We start from the raw sequence: 14,687 nt of genomic DNA on the forward strand, positions 1-14,687 counted from the left end.
TAGGACATACAGCTTTTCCGTAACCCATTTTCTATTGACATTGAAAATGTGGATACAATTTACCAAATGGAACTGGCTGAACTGCAGAATTGTGACTCTCTGAAAGACGCATTCAAGTCAAGCAGCCTTCATAGTTTCTATGCATCTCTCCCCTCTGAGACATATCCTCATCTCAGGAACCATGCACTCAAAATGGCAACCATCTTTGGCAGCACTTATGTCTGTGAACAGACTTTTTCCAGAATGAAACATCTGAAATCTCCAACCAGATCTAGACTAACGGATTAACACTTGCATCACTTGTTACGACTAGCAGTGACAAATATGGAACCGGACATTGACCATCTCATTAGCCAAAAGCAGGCCCATAGTTCCCATTGAAATACTGGTAAGTTTGTTGATTTAACTTTACTTGTTCTACATTTTAAATATTGTATTTATTCCCGTTTTGTTTCTTCACTTCAAAATAAGATATATGCAGTGTGCATAGGTATTTGTTCATAGTTTTTTTTTTAACTATAGTCCGGCCCTCCAACGGTCTGAGGGACCGTGAACTGGCCCCGTTTAAAAAGTTTGAGGACCCCTGACCTAGACAATCGCAGTAGACGGAACAACCTGCGTATTAGAGGGGTTCCTGAGTCGGTTTCCCACGTAGATATCGTTCCGACATTACAGACTATCTTTAACGAGATACTACAACGCTCGCCGGAGGACTCCAGCCCTATCCTATTTGATAGAGCGCACCGAGCTCTGAGGCAGAAACCCAAGGACTCCCCCCCTCGTAGGGATATTATTTGCCATCTACAGGATTATCCCACAAAAGCGGCCATACTGCAGAAATATAGAGACATGGATCCTGTGAAATGGGACTCTCATTCCATATCGATTTCCCAAGATCTCTCTCCCACCACCCTGCAAACTAGAAGAGCACTCAAGCCACTCACACAAGCTCTACATGCCGCTCGCATCCCATATCAATGGCCATTCCCATTTGCCCTTATTGTAAAGAAAGACTCCACCATTTATACAGTCAAACAGGTTTCTGACATCCCAGCATTCACTCAGGCATTGGGTCTCCCTGTGATCGAGGTGGACGACTGGGAACCCACTTTCACACTACTATGGCCGTGGTAACTATAACTATATCTCCTTCCATTTAGTGGCCCTCTACTTCTGACTTTCAAGTGTACTTTGTTTTTCGTTTGTCCGTTTTTTAAGTTTTTTTTTTCTCAACATTTTCACATACACACTCTACGTTCCCACCCCAGGGTGTGTGCTTATCATGCAGGTATTTGTTTGCTTTACCTGTTACGGTAACTTTTAGGGTTTGATTTGAGCCCTTCCCCCCACCAGAGCTGTCTGGTCTCTTTTCCTTAATTGAAATTGAGTCCTAGAAATAGATCTACACATTGGTCACTGTGCTCATTATTTGATGTTCCTACATCCAGAGATAATATACTCAATGTTTTCTTATGGTTTTTTCGTTATGGTTAACTTGTTCTGTTTTATTTTTTGTCGGCACCTGCTTCGGGTTGATATGACACACAGGTTGTTCCTCCAGGCATCTCACGATGACCCTAGATAAATTTAAACGTACCTCTTTGAACATAAGGGGCCTTAACAAACCTCAACAGAGGTTAAGCTTTTAAATTTTTTACACTCTAACAAATCTCACATAGCCTTTGTCCAGGAGACGCATTTCAAAGCCTCCAGGGAATTTAAATTACTGAATAAACATTTTGCTTTCGCATACCTTTCCAGCTCCCCTGACTCTAAGACAAAGGGTGTCACCATCTTAATATACAAAGCTGCCCCATTCCAAGGGTGGAGCTATTATGTTAAAGGGCTATATTGGTAATCAGAAATGTACGCACCTAACCGGGGTCAATCTACTTTTCTCACACGCATACTAACTAGGTTGGCAGATTTTTAGGAAGGCCTTGTGTTATTCGGAGGAGACTTTAATATGATCTTTGACCCTATACTTGACTCTTCCTCCCAAAACTCTCACTTGCCCTATTCTAACATTAACGCCCCCTTCACTTTAACCAATTGGTGGACATATGGAGGGCCACGCATCCAACTACACGAGATTACACTTATTTCTCCTCAATAGTGCACAATAAATACACTAGGATAGATGCTATATTTCTCTCACACCACCATCTCTCACAACTCCACTCCTCGGATATCGGCATTAGGCTCCTTAGTGATCACGCCCCTGTTATTGCCGCTATCAAACTGTCCTGTACTCCCACTAAACCCTGGTGTTGGAGACTCAATGAGAACATCTTAGATGACCCTATCTTCTTTGACGAATTGTCAAGTCATCTCCGAGACTATTTCTCAGACAATACCACCCAAGACCTTTCCTTCCCTGTAATTTGGAAAGCCCATAAATCGGTTATCAGAGGACACCTAATTAAATTGGGATTTCTCGTTAAGAAACGTACCGCTTCCCAAGCTACCGTATTTATCGACGTATAACACGCAGTTTTAAAACTAAAATTACAAGCTAAAACCCTACCTGCGTGTTATACGCCGGGTCCCAAACTGCCGCTCCAGCTGATTCACCTGCGCCCATGTGTTCTAATGACACTCATAGCAGCGCAGCGGATCCCCATCATGGCAGCGTCGGCGGCTCTCCAGCTGCCTGCTGCCTGATTTAACCCCATCCTTGCAGCAGCAGCGGCGGCAGCTCTTCGGCCTCCCACTGCTCGCTTTAACTCAATCATTGAAGAAGCAGCAGCGTCAGCTCTCCAGCCACCCGCTGCTTGCTTTCACCCCATCCTTGCAGCGGCGTCAGCTCTCCAGTCGCCCGGTTCTTGCTTTAACTCCATCCCTGCAGCAGCAGCAGCGGCTGGAGAGTCGCCCACTGCCTGCATTTCACACCATCATTGCGGCTGCTTACCTATACTGGCCGCCTGCTCTGGTCCGCACGTGTACGCGCTGGCGCCGGCATTCTCCCTTGCAGCTGTGGGTCCACAGCCGCCCGCGCTGCTGTTTAAAAGTCTGCTCCTCAGGAGCCTCCGAGGCAACCGTACCTCTGATGAGTGACGTCCTTGACGTTACGCTGAGGACGTTACTCGTCAGTGTGATAAAAGAGTGACCTGAGCCTGCTAGCGACATGGGGGGTTATGTGGTACAGGTGGTATCAGGGGTATTATGTGGTACAGGGGGATCAGAGGGGGGATATGTGGTACAAAGGGGGGATTATGTGGTATAGGGGGATCAGAGGGGAGGTTTATGTGGTAAGGGGGGATCAGAGGGGATTATGTGGTACAGGGGGGGGATCAGAGGGGGTGGGGAATATGTGACACATGGGGATCAGAGGGGGGGAAATGATGTGACAGAGTGACAGAAGAGGGTGGGGAAATGAAGTGACAGAAGAGGGGGGAAATGAAGTGGCAGAGGGGGGACTGACCTCAAAATTACAGCCATTAGATGTTTGCATTAACAAGCCCTTCAAAGCTTTTATGCGTGAAGAGTGGAATAAATACATGTGTGATGAAACTCAACATGAAGTTACAAATTCTGGGCGAATGAAAAGACCTAGCATTTCAAAAGTGTGTCAGTGGGTGAAAACATCATGGGACGCAGTCAAAGAAGATATTGTTATCAACTCTTTTAAGAAATGTGGCATAAGCAATGCTTTGGATGGGGAAGAAGACGAACTGATCTATGAAGACAGTGGAAATAGTGAAAGCAGTGCTCAGTTTGATTTTGAGGATACAAGTGAAGATGAAGAATTTTTTGGTTTCCCAGAAAGCAGTGATTCTGATTAAGTTTTTTTCGTTCAAATTGGTGCTTTTTCATTTCATATTTGCCTTATAAGAGGAGTTAATGTTATAATTCATGTTATAATGTTATAAATATGAATCCAACATTAAGTTCAGAGCTTCCAAGTCATTTATTTTTAATGAAAAAAAATTTTAGTCAAATTTTATTGTTAAAATGAGGGTGCGTGTTATACGCCGGTGCGTGTTATACGCCGATAAATACGGTATCTCCCTTACCCAACAAATCTACAGGTTAGAACAAACGCATAAAGCGACGTCAGCCCCAGAACTCCTATCTCAGATCCAGTCTCTGAGGGACCGCCTGGCAGCTTTTAGATTCTAATGCTCAATGTAATTTTTTGTTTACTAAAAAACTTTTCTATGAGTTAGGTGACAAGCCAGGCAAATTACTGGAAAGGGCGCTTAGAGCTAAAAGATCAGTGTGACAGAATGACCTGTCATACAGGGCCCCAAGGTACTCAGAGATGGCTCCAGCCTGGCTGCCAAACAGGCAGGAACTCCATTGTTAAACTAATCCCATTAACAGGATGGCTACCTGGGGAATATTCAGTAGCTAAAGGGGATTAAAGGTTGGGTTGTCTACTTGTACCTGTTTATCAATGTTGATTTATGTTAATGAAGGTCTGTGGCTATATCAGTCTATGTTTTACAACAATAAACTGTTCATTCCTGCTGTACTCAATTCAAAGTAGTTGTGTGTCTACTTATTGGGTACACATAGCAGGGTTCCAAGGTGCGCATGCTGGCTGGTGCTGGAAGTGATTCCGGGGACAAGAGGAGGAAACATGTGGGTGATCTCTGGGAGTTACTACGGCTCTCTTGGTGAACCCGTTACAATCAGAGACCTTTATTCCGAAAATTAGGGACTCCAGTGGCCACTTACATTATGACTCAAAGGAAATCGCTCAGTGTTTCTACAAATTTTATCACGTTCTTTATAATTTACCCTCCCCCGGTAGCCCTGATTCGGACTATTTTACTAGATTAGACTCGTACCTCTCGGCCCACATTTCACAGAGACTGGTCTTGGATGCTCCGGTTACGTTAGAGGAGATTGAATATGCGCTAAAATTGACCCCTACGGGTTAACGCCCTGGCCCTGACGGCTTCACTGCCACATATTATAAACGGTTCTTCCCCATCCTAGGAACTCACTTGGTGTCTTTTTTCAATGCCCTGGCTTCGGGCTCTCCCCTAGCGCCGCAGTCTAACCTTGCTTGCATCTCCGTGGTTCCTAAACCAGGCAAGGACCCAGAACTATGTGCGAGCGTTCGACCTATATCTCTAATTAATTCGGACCTCAAACTGCTAGCTAAGGTTATGGCGCTGCGTCTCCAATCTTACGTCCCTCGTTTAATACACAGAGATCAAGTGGGATTTGTCCCAGGTAGGGAGGCTATACCATAAGGGACAATACCATAAGATTCGTTAATATTTTAACTTATGGTAATCACAACAGCTTACAGCTGACTCTCTGAGTCTTGCTAAATTAGGAATAGGAGATAAATTTATGAATCTTAGCGCTTTACAAGATGCCCTCGGCCCAAATAAAGGTAAATGGTACCCTGTCGGATCGATTTCCCCTTCACAGCATGCGTCAGGGTTGCCCCCTCTCCCCCCTCCTGTTTATTCTGGCAATGGAGCCACTTGCTTCAGCGATAAGAGCCAACCCCGCCATTGAGGGAATATTCATTCATGGGCAATGTCACAAATTAGCCATATTTGCTGACAATATGCTCTGCATGTCCTCAAACCCAATAGGTGTTAATATTCCAGCACACGATAAAACCCTTATATCCCTTATGTTTATATTCCGATGGTCCGATAAAACCCTGAAGTATTTGGGACTCTGGATTTCTCCAGATGTGTCCCAGTTGTTTAGCTTGAATTACTCGGCTCTACTTTCAGTAATCTCGGAGGACCTGCGCAGATGGGCAGTCCCACACTTGGTTCGGTCGTATTAGCATAATAGAGATGAATGTACTGCCACGTTTTCTTTATCTGTTACAATCCCTCCCTATTTTTATCCCTAGATCCTTTTTCCAGACGTGTCATCGGGTCTTTTCCAGGTTTGTGTGGGGTGACTGCTCCCCTCGCCTCTCTATGCGTCACCTTACGCGCCATAAGTCTAATGGAGGTATGGGGCTGCCAAATATTGAATATTACTGGTGGGCATCCAACCTTCGCAGAATTGGGGAATGGTCTGTTAATGCACCAAAGCAATAGTTACATATTGAAAACTCCTTTCTGACACACCAGATTTCTGCAGTCCCGTGGCTGGAAGATCACTTTAGATCTATCACTATTCCCTTTCACCCGCTTATCTCGCCCACACTTAAAATTTGGAGGAAACTCCTCAATAGACACGTTGTTACCTCCCTTCCTACTCCCCTTTACCCTTTATCCTATAATCCTACTATCCCCTCAAACCTCTCTCATAACAGGCTCTCCCAGCTCCTTGCATCACAAAAGGGTACTCTTCGTGTCCTTCAAGTTATTGATAAGGCTACTTTGCTGTCACTACAATCCTTTTTTCCAGGCTCGCACCCCTGATTTAGTGAGACATTTTTGTACCACCAATTAAAAAGCTTCCTACTTAAACGTTTCCCAATCTCTAAGGTGTCCAGACCTCTGACATTATTTGAGCAGCATTGTAGTGGCACTTCCGAACCAGCCCACCTCCTATCTAAGATCTAGGCAATCTCAATTTCCCCTCCTGGTGACACTAAACCTTACTATTTTGGTTTATGGGAAAGGGACCTAGCTTGGAATAAAATACTGCTGGCAACACACAAGGGAGTAATATCGAGCAGCATCCAGGAGTGCTCCTTCAAACTACACACAAGATGGTATAAGGTCCCTTCTGAACTACACCATTTTTTACCCAATGTTTCGCCTATGTGCTGGAGGTGTGGTAGCGGGGAGGGTACATATCTCCACCTTTGGTGGTTTTGCTCTAAGATCCAGCCTCTCTGGGATATGGTAACAAGAGTTATCAGAAGGGCGGATGACCCAGATTTCACTCCTTCACCGTTGCTACTTCATTTTTCACACTTCTCTTTTGCACGCTACAAGAGGGCCTTAGCAATTCACCTGATAAATGCTGCAAAGGCTATAATTCCGAAATTTTGGAAAGCGCCCATTACCCCCCCCAGTGGAGGCATGGCTCGCCAGGGTCAATATTATATCCCGGTATCTTGGTTGCTTCCTCGAAGGGGCTGGCCTACAAGAATGACCTGAAGTGGCTGCCATGGGCTTCTTTCATCGCCTCCCCTGACCTGGGAGTTATTGTATCCTACCCATGAGCCTGTCAGCTTATCCTTATTTGACTCCTCCATACTAATAACTGTTATTCTATGTCTCATACCACTGACCCGAGGCAATATGTCCGACTTGTTCTCTGTTAATCGTTATCTCTTTTGTTTTTTTGCCATTACCTCCTTTATCGCACTGACGCCAATTGTTTATTGTGTATGGAGGTTCATATGTATCTCTGTTTTCTCTACGATTCCTTGTCGATGTGGCTTATAACTAGTGTCGCCACTCTATAATTTGTAGGGTGATCGCGGTCAATCCTTTATGTGAGTATACCTCTTTGCTTCATCTGATATTGTCTACCTATGGAATCCTTATATCTATGCAGTCAATATGCTTGTACTTTGTACTTCCCGCATACATGTACTATGCCTCACATCTTTCTGTAATGCACTGGACTGTTCTTTTATTATGTTTATTTAATAAACAGAGAATGGATAAAAAATAATAATTCAGAAATATGAATATTCACAAACTCATATTGAAGCTTGTGTAGTATATGATCAGTGGAGGCGCCATAAAACTGTAGATGAGGAAAATGAAAACCAGATAAGACAGGAAAAAACTTTTGGAGGCAAGTTTTAAGTAGAATTGTTAATGTGACTTTAACAATGGCAATGGCTAATCAGGCCTTCCGAGGTCACAGAGAGCGTTTGGGGGAGGTGAGCAATGGCAACTTTCTGACCATTATTGAACTGCTTGCAGAGTATGATCCAATTTTAAAGGAACTTCTCCAGTTACCCCAGTCTCAAGGGAAGTTCTAAAATTCAAAATTAAGTAATAGAAATTCTGTCAAACAAAGTGCATAATGAAATTATTACTGAAATCAAACAAGCACAACATGTTTCTATAATAATGGATACAACACCGGATATATCCAAAACTGATCAAATGAGTCAGATATTTCGATCTGTTTCTGTGGAAAGTGAAAGGAATTTGAGAGCTTCTAGTATTACAATAAAGGAGGCTTTCTTAGGGTTTCATGCCATTGGAGATCAGACGGCGGCAGGAATAGAAGGTGATATTGTTGCCTGCATAGAAGAGAAGGGCCTTGACATATCAAAGTGTCATGGTCAGAGATATGACGGTGCTGCAACAATGAGTGGTGTTTATTCTGGGGTTCAGGCTCGGATTGCACAGAAAGAAAAAAATGCCCTGTATATTCACTGTGCAGCACACAACCTTAATCTAGTTATTCATGATGCTGTTGCTGACATAGAGGAAGTTTCCACTCTCTTTGACATCGTGCAGAACGTATATATCTTCTTTGGGGAAAGTATACGCAGATGGAACTTTCTGTCATCATTCACTGCTGAATCTTCTGTCACACTAAAACGTCTTTGTCCTACACGCTGGTCTTCTAGACATAATTCCATGCTTGCATTGTGTTTGCCTTTTGTAGACATCATGCAGGCATTATCAAAAATTATCCTTCTCTCTTCAAAAACAAAAGAGAGAGATGATACTGCCAAAAAAAGAAGAAAATTGAGTCTTTCCAGTTTGTCTTTCTGATTGTCCTGCAAGCAAAAATCTTGAACCATGTCAATAGTATTTCAAAAGTCTTGCAATCGAATGACATGGAAAAATAGTGGGGAATTGAAAAGAAGTTTAAAAATAAGAGAATTAAAAAAGTAAGGAGCCACTTTGATGAGGTTTGCATGGATAAAAGACTATCTGACCCAGAACACTTTAAAACAACGGTGTTTTATGGGTGTTTGGACACAATCATAAGCCAGCTCTCAAACAGATTTACTGGCATGAATGCAGTCCTTAACAGATTTCAGATAGTTCAGCCCAACATTCTTGCTTCTGAATCTGATGACAATTTGGTAATAGCAGCAACAAAACGGCATGAGTTCTACAGCGAGGATATTTCACCAGATTTTCCTGGGCAACTCTTCTCCTTCCGTTCGGCACATCATGTAATCATTGCCTGTGACCTGTTGTATAACAGTGTCCTATCCTTAAAGGACCACATTTGCATTGTTGAGGATTACAGTAAGTCAAAATGATTAATAGATGTTACTGTGTTATTTATAGCTAACCCCCCAAAAATACTTGTTTATAAATCATTATTAATAAACAATGTTGATTAATAGTTGTCCTATATATTTGCAGAACCACACCATCAATGGCTGTGACGTGTGACTTTTTCCTATCCTGAATGCTGTATTGTTGAAGATAAAGTTGAAAAAATTGATAGATATGATTCACTATGTAATTTGTTGAAAAAAAATTGTTGTGTAAAAATCATGTTTTTTGGGGGGAGGGGGGGTTGGAGGTGCCCTTAACAGATTCTGGCACCAGGGCCCTGAGGCTTCTAGTTACGACCCTGGTCAGAAATATATTCTTGGAGGGAATATGAGATAATCTGGCTGGTTGAGAGTTGCTGCAGTTAAAATGAAGGCTAAGGACAAAATAGTGGCTTAGTATGTATTTATATATTTACTGCTCACCGGCATCATATATGTTTATGTATTTACTGCAAACTGCTATCATATGCAAAGTTTATTTATGCATTTAATTCATTCATTTACTGCTCTTTGGTATTATATACAAAGTTTATGTATTTACTGCTAACTGGCATTGTATACAGTATATTTATTACATTTATTAATTTACTGCTCATTGGCATCATATTGTTCATTGGCATCATATACAAATTTTATGTATTTACTGCACAGTGGCAACATTTACAAAGTTTATTTATGCATTTAATTTATGCATTTACTATTTCTTACATCATATGCAACGTTTATGCATTTACAGATCATTGGCTTCATATAGGAGGTTAGTTACTGATCATTGGCCTCATCAGGAGTTTTTGTAGGTTAGACCGCTGGGGGGGGGGGTTCTTTGTTGGTACAGAGGGATCTTTCACCGGTGTTCCGGTTTTTGAAGCTAATGCGTTTGGGCGATTGGATTTGAGAGTGTAATCGGCTTGTTTCCAGAGGTAGGTTCGGCTGCACAGTTTGTTAAGTTGATTGGGATGCTTAAGGCAGTGTTGTTGTATGGATTTTGGTTGGGTTTTCCCTCCCCATTGGTTCCATTTTTTTGGATTGATGGCCATTTCCATGTCTAGGAGAGCCGCAGGTAGGAGAAACGGTCTGGAGCTGGGCTTCTCTATAGACCAGGTTCATGTGACGTGATTTTGGGTGAGGGGTATGTTGTTGATGGTAGTCAAGTACATCAGGTTGTACATTGGTCATTTATGCGCGAGGTAATGACATGGGGGTTGTAAGTTGGTTTGGAGAATGAACCAGGATATGTTTAGGTTAATGGGGCTGTTTCCTGGTGTGGTCTGAAATGGTCCCCAGGGGAAAATGGAACTGGGACTGGTATATTGCGGCGCTGGAGCAGAGGCGGGGAAGGTTAACAAGCTGATGGCGAGCTTTGTGAGGAAGCAGCAAGGTGTGGCGATAAGTAATGTGGATCTGGAGGGGGAGCGTACTAGGCTTTTTATTGCAGATGTGGTGCATTTTAGTGATGTAGGGTTGGAATTGTTTGGGTTGGCTGTTGCAGGTGGGATGGGAAAAGTTTTCTTGTTGTGAGGGGGAGTCCCATCTGGCTTGAGGGGTCAAGGGACGGGCTTGTGGAAGTAGTTTGCCAGTTAGCCAGGGGATGTCATGTGGTACTATAACCAGTGGTGGTAAGGTTTTTGTAGAAGGTTCCTGGCTGGGCGTCGTTGCTGGAACCTCGGGTGGGGTCGGGGCATCAAAGAATGCCCTCCCATAGGTGATTTTTATGGTTTGGCCCCAGTTGATCCTGTTTGCAATGTAAATGGTTTTGGGTCATTGTTGTGTTAATGCACCTTTTATGTTCACAGGTTGCGTGGCAATGACTTTTCATCCCACATTGTTGTCTGTGTGTTTATTTGGGGGATTATTGTGCATGGCATTGCCTGGGAGTCAAGGCTACTCCTGGTATAAGACTTTTGTTACATTTTCAGAGATCATCATTAACAAGGAATCACTGTTCACAAGAATTCCCTTTCGTAATACATCTAAATATGTCAGATCTCCATGAATTATGGTTTTGTATATTGGATTTTTTGGACTTATGTTTGGCTTTCCCTGGTGATTAATTGGACTGATGATTTTGTCTAAGGAAAGGCTATAATAATTAAAGAATAGGTAATAAATAACACATACACATAAAATACATATTTTGGGGGGATATATTTTTTTTTGAAATGGCATGTAATAAGTTTATTTCCTGCCTGTCACTGATGGTGGTCCTGCAGGCTAAAGAGGAACCATAGGCTACAAAACCTTTCATATGTTTAAAAGGATTTATCCTTTCCTCATCATTCATACAGTTTTTCACTAATTTTGAACCTATTTTTGGGGCCCCTGAATACCACCATCGTGGTGTCTCCAAATACATTCTTCAGGTCATGATCTTGTTTGAGGTGATGCCAATGTTTGTTAATTATTATTTTAATAATGTGGTTTTCCCCATGGTACTTTACAATCAATGATATATTCCTACATTTTTGTTCAACCTTACCATTTTTGGGGTACAAAATTTCACTACGGTCCTTTCGAGCTACTTCCCTCATTACTGAATTTACTGCTTTTCTGTTATATTTCTTTTCAATAAAGAATTGTTTAAATGTATCTGCATGTGTAGTGTACTGTTCTATGTGCGTGCAGTGTCTTCTTCCTTGCATAAATTGGCTCCTGGGAGCATTCTTTAACATGGGGTGTAATGACAGCTATCATAATATATGTTGCTGTTTACATCCACAGTTCCAAACGTGTTTCTTTGTCTACTCAAAAATGTAAACAATGAAAATAACATTTACAAGATTTATCAGAACCTCTAAAAATCAGGCATGTGATTATCTAAGGATGTGGTTGAGGTGCCTGCATGCCATTTGATTATGCCTTTTGTGTATTTCTCATGTGGGAAAGATGGTTAAAGTATTTTCTAAAGTATGGATGTTCTAGGTGGCAGTAGGACAACATTTTTTTTAGTAATCTGGTATTCAGCAATCTTTAGTGAACACGTTTTATTACACTAACCTCATTCAACTCCCCCCTAGTTAATAGGGGGTCCTGTTGTTTTCTTAAATTGTTTATTTTATTCATGTTTTCCGTATTTTGTTAATGTAACTGTATTCAGGTTAGGGTGGGGCAATTGTTAAGTATCAGGTGAGGACATGCAAGGTCTCATTCAGCTCACACAACCTCACTTTAAACAAATAAAATGCAATATTCCAGTCTTGCAAGCAAACAAAATGTGAAATTTAAGGAGATTAGAGATATTAGACTATCAGTGAGATGAAACATTTAATACTGATAACAGTAACTACAGGGGACAGGCAACACATTCCATTTTGGGTTTTGTTTAGTCTTGAATGTTGTTATCATTTTGATATTGTTTTAATCCTCCAAATTATGTTGGAATATTCAGTGGCATCTACGTAGTACAACATAGATTTTGCATTCCACGACACATACAATTTTGAAGAACAAAATTAGGTTTAAAAATATTGGCTGAAGGAACTATTTATGGAGGATAGCATGAAGCAGAAGCCTTTTTTCCCTGAACATCATTTTTTATTATGTTTTGACAGTAAAATAGTCGGCAATACAGGTAATCCAGATACATAGGCACATATGCAAGAGGCTTACCAAACATCTCTGTTTGTATGTACATTAATTTATATGTCATGTATATCCCATGCAAAATAAATCACCTCCATGTCTCCTCAACCCTCTGTATGGCAGAGGCTCTGTACCCTTTGTTGCAGGAGGGAAACGAGCCATATGCGAATGAAAACAATATAGACTGAGCATGAAAGAATAAAGCGAAAAGGAGGAGAAGGAAAAGGAGAGACAAAAGGGGGGGCAAATAATAAATTGTTTCTATAGTTGTTTAGTGGTGTAGATGTTCATATAGGATATTTGACACTGTATCTATACCACAGGTCTGCTGTGGCCTTAACAAAGGGGTGCACCTTGGCTAGAGGTCTACCCACCTGTGACAGGGCCAAGCTAGATTCCTCAGCCCTCAAACAGAGCTACCCAGCGTTGGGTACGGTGACCCTGTAACAGTCATGCACACACACACTTATCTTTTTTCTTTCTCTGTTCTTTCAGTTCTATTACCATGATAAAAAGGTTTTGTACAGTGTTAGCCGTTGGGAAAACAGGAGAAAAGTATAGTTAAAATGATACTATTTATTGGCTAACAGAGTTTAATTGCGAGCTTTCAAGACCAAGTTGTTAGGTCCCTTACTCAGGCATTCATGAAGCTAACACAGACTTTTCTAAATACAAAAGCACAATTCACAAGTTAATAAAGACTTTAGATAAACAAAGAGGTATTGGGGAATTTGTTCAGCAGTAAATTAGTAAATACCATGATAGTGACCCACAACATCTTATATTTATGGGACTCCAAATAGTCAGCAGGGACTGGAGAGGGGGCAACTTTGAGAAAAAAAATAGGTCGGGTAGAAATGGAATGGGCATTTAACCTTAAAACCTTAGCCCCAAGAGGTTTGAATCAAGATTTTGATTTATGTAATTTTTTAGACTAATTTTTTAGACCAATTTTTGAATAAAAATCCTTTTTTGCACACATACTTTTTTGCACATATTCCTTTAATATTGGAAATAAAGATCTATATTTATTGTATATTAATTGTATACCTACTGTATATATTATGTATATTTATCGTGCAATTATTGTCCTTGATTGTATGCATAATGCACTTTATATTTGATTCTGTTTCTTGTTATAGAACAATGTATGTCTTAGATTGATTGGTTTTATTAGTCTATCCCCGTAATTGACTTTGAACAAACTGTTGTGAAGCAATATGTCCCAATATAAAGAGCTGTGGGAACGAGTATAACCTATACAAAATGGGATATTTAAGGAAGGTGGAGAGGACAAGTCGATACGCTACTGAGGAAGCCTGATTGGGCGAAACGTGTCTGCGCATCGACGTCATTACGCTATACCCGGAAGCCGTTTCGGCTGTAGAGAAATGAGTGACTCTGATACTCGCAAAACAGATCTACAACGTGAGCATATTCCACTTTAGTTTTATATAATAAATCTTTTTTGCGTTTTACATCTTGCCTCTCCACCTGTATTTCGTCTCTAATACACCGTTGTAGGGATTGAAAACCGATTGAGGCATAGAAACGGAAGAGAGATACTCTTGTGGAATACTGCTATCAGAATCCCTCGACCTGTTGTGTGCCCGAATAAGTCCGAGCAAGCTGATTTGCTCAAACCTACGTGAGTGTGATATTACCCCGGGGGAGACTTTAGATACACATTTATTACAAAACGGGAAGCACTATGATTTTTGTTTGTTCTTGATTTTTACTTTACATGCCAATACGTTCCTGTTATAAAACGGATGGACGTCTGGTTTACACAATTGGAAATATAAGTATTTTATAACTGTTTTTTGCGGGATATACACTGTGTTTGTATTTTTGGAAATTATTCCCATGGTTGCCACTACATAAGTCCAATATTTGTTTCTGCGCAGCACTTTATCTTCCATCATTATTATTTTTGCATTATCGTTATTCATTAACACAC

The 14,687-nt window shown here is 41.3% G+C and overlaps 1 protein-coding gene across 1 annotated transcript in view; it reads left to right on the forward strand.

Annotated features, from left to right (window-relative positions):
* Positions 1–14,687, forward strand: part of LOC128472508 (acidic mammalian chitinase-like) — a 323,300-nt gene that overhangs the window by 76,790 nt on the left and 231,823 nt on the right. The window lies entirely within an intron of this gene.

Source organism: Spea bombifrons, chromosome 2, assembly GCF_027358695.1.
Source record: "Spea bombifrons isolate aSpeBom1 chromosome 2, aSpeBom1.2.pri, whole genome shotgun sequence".
NCBI lineage: Eukaryota > Metazoa > Chordata > Amphibia > Anura > Pelobatidae > Spea > Spea bombifrons.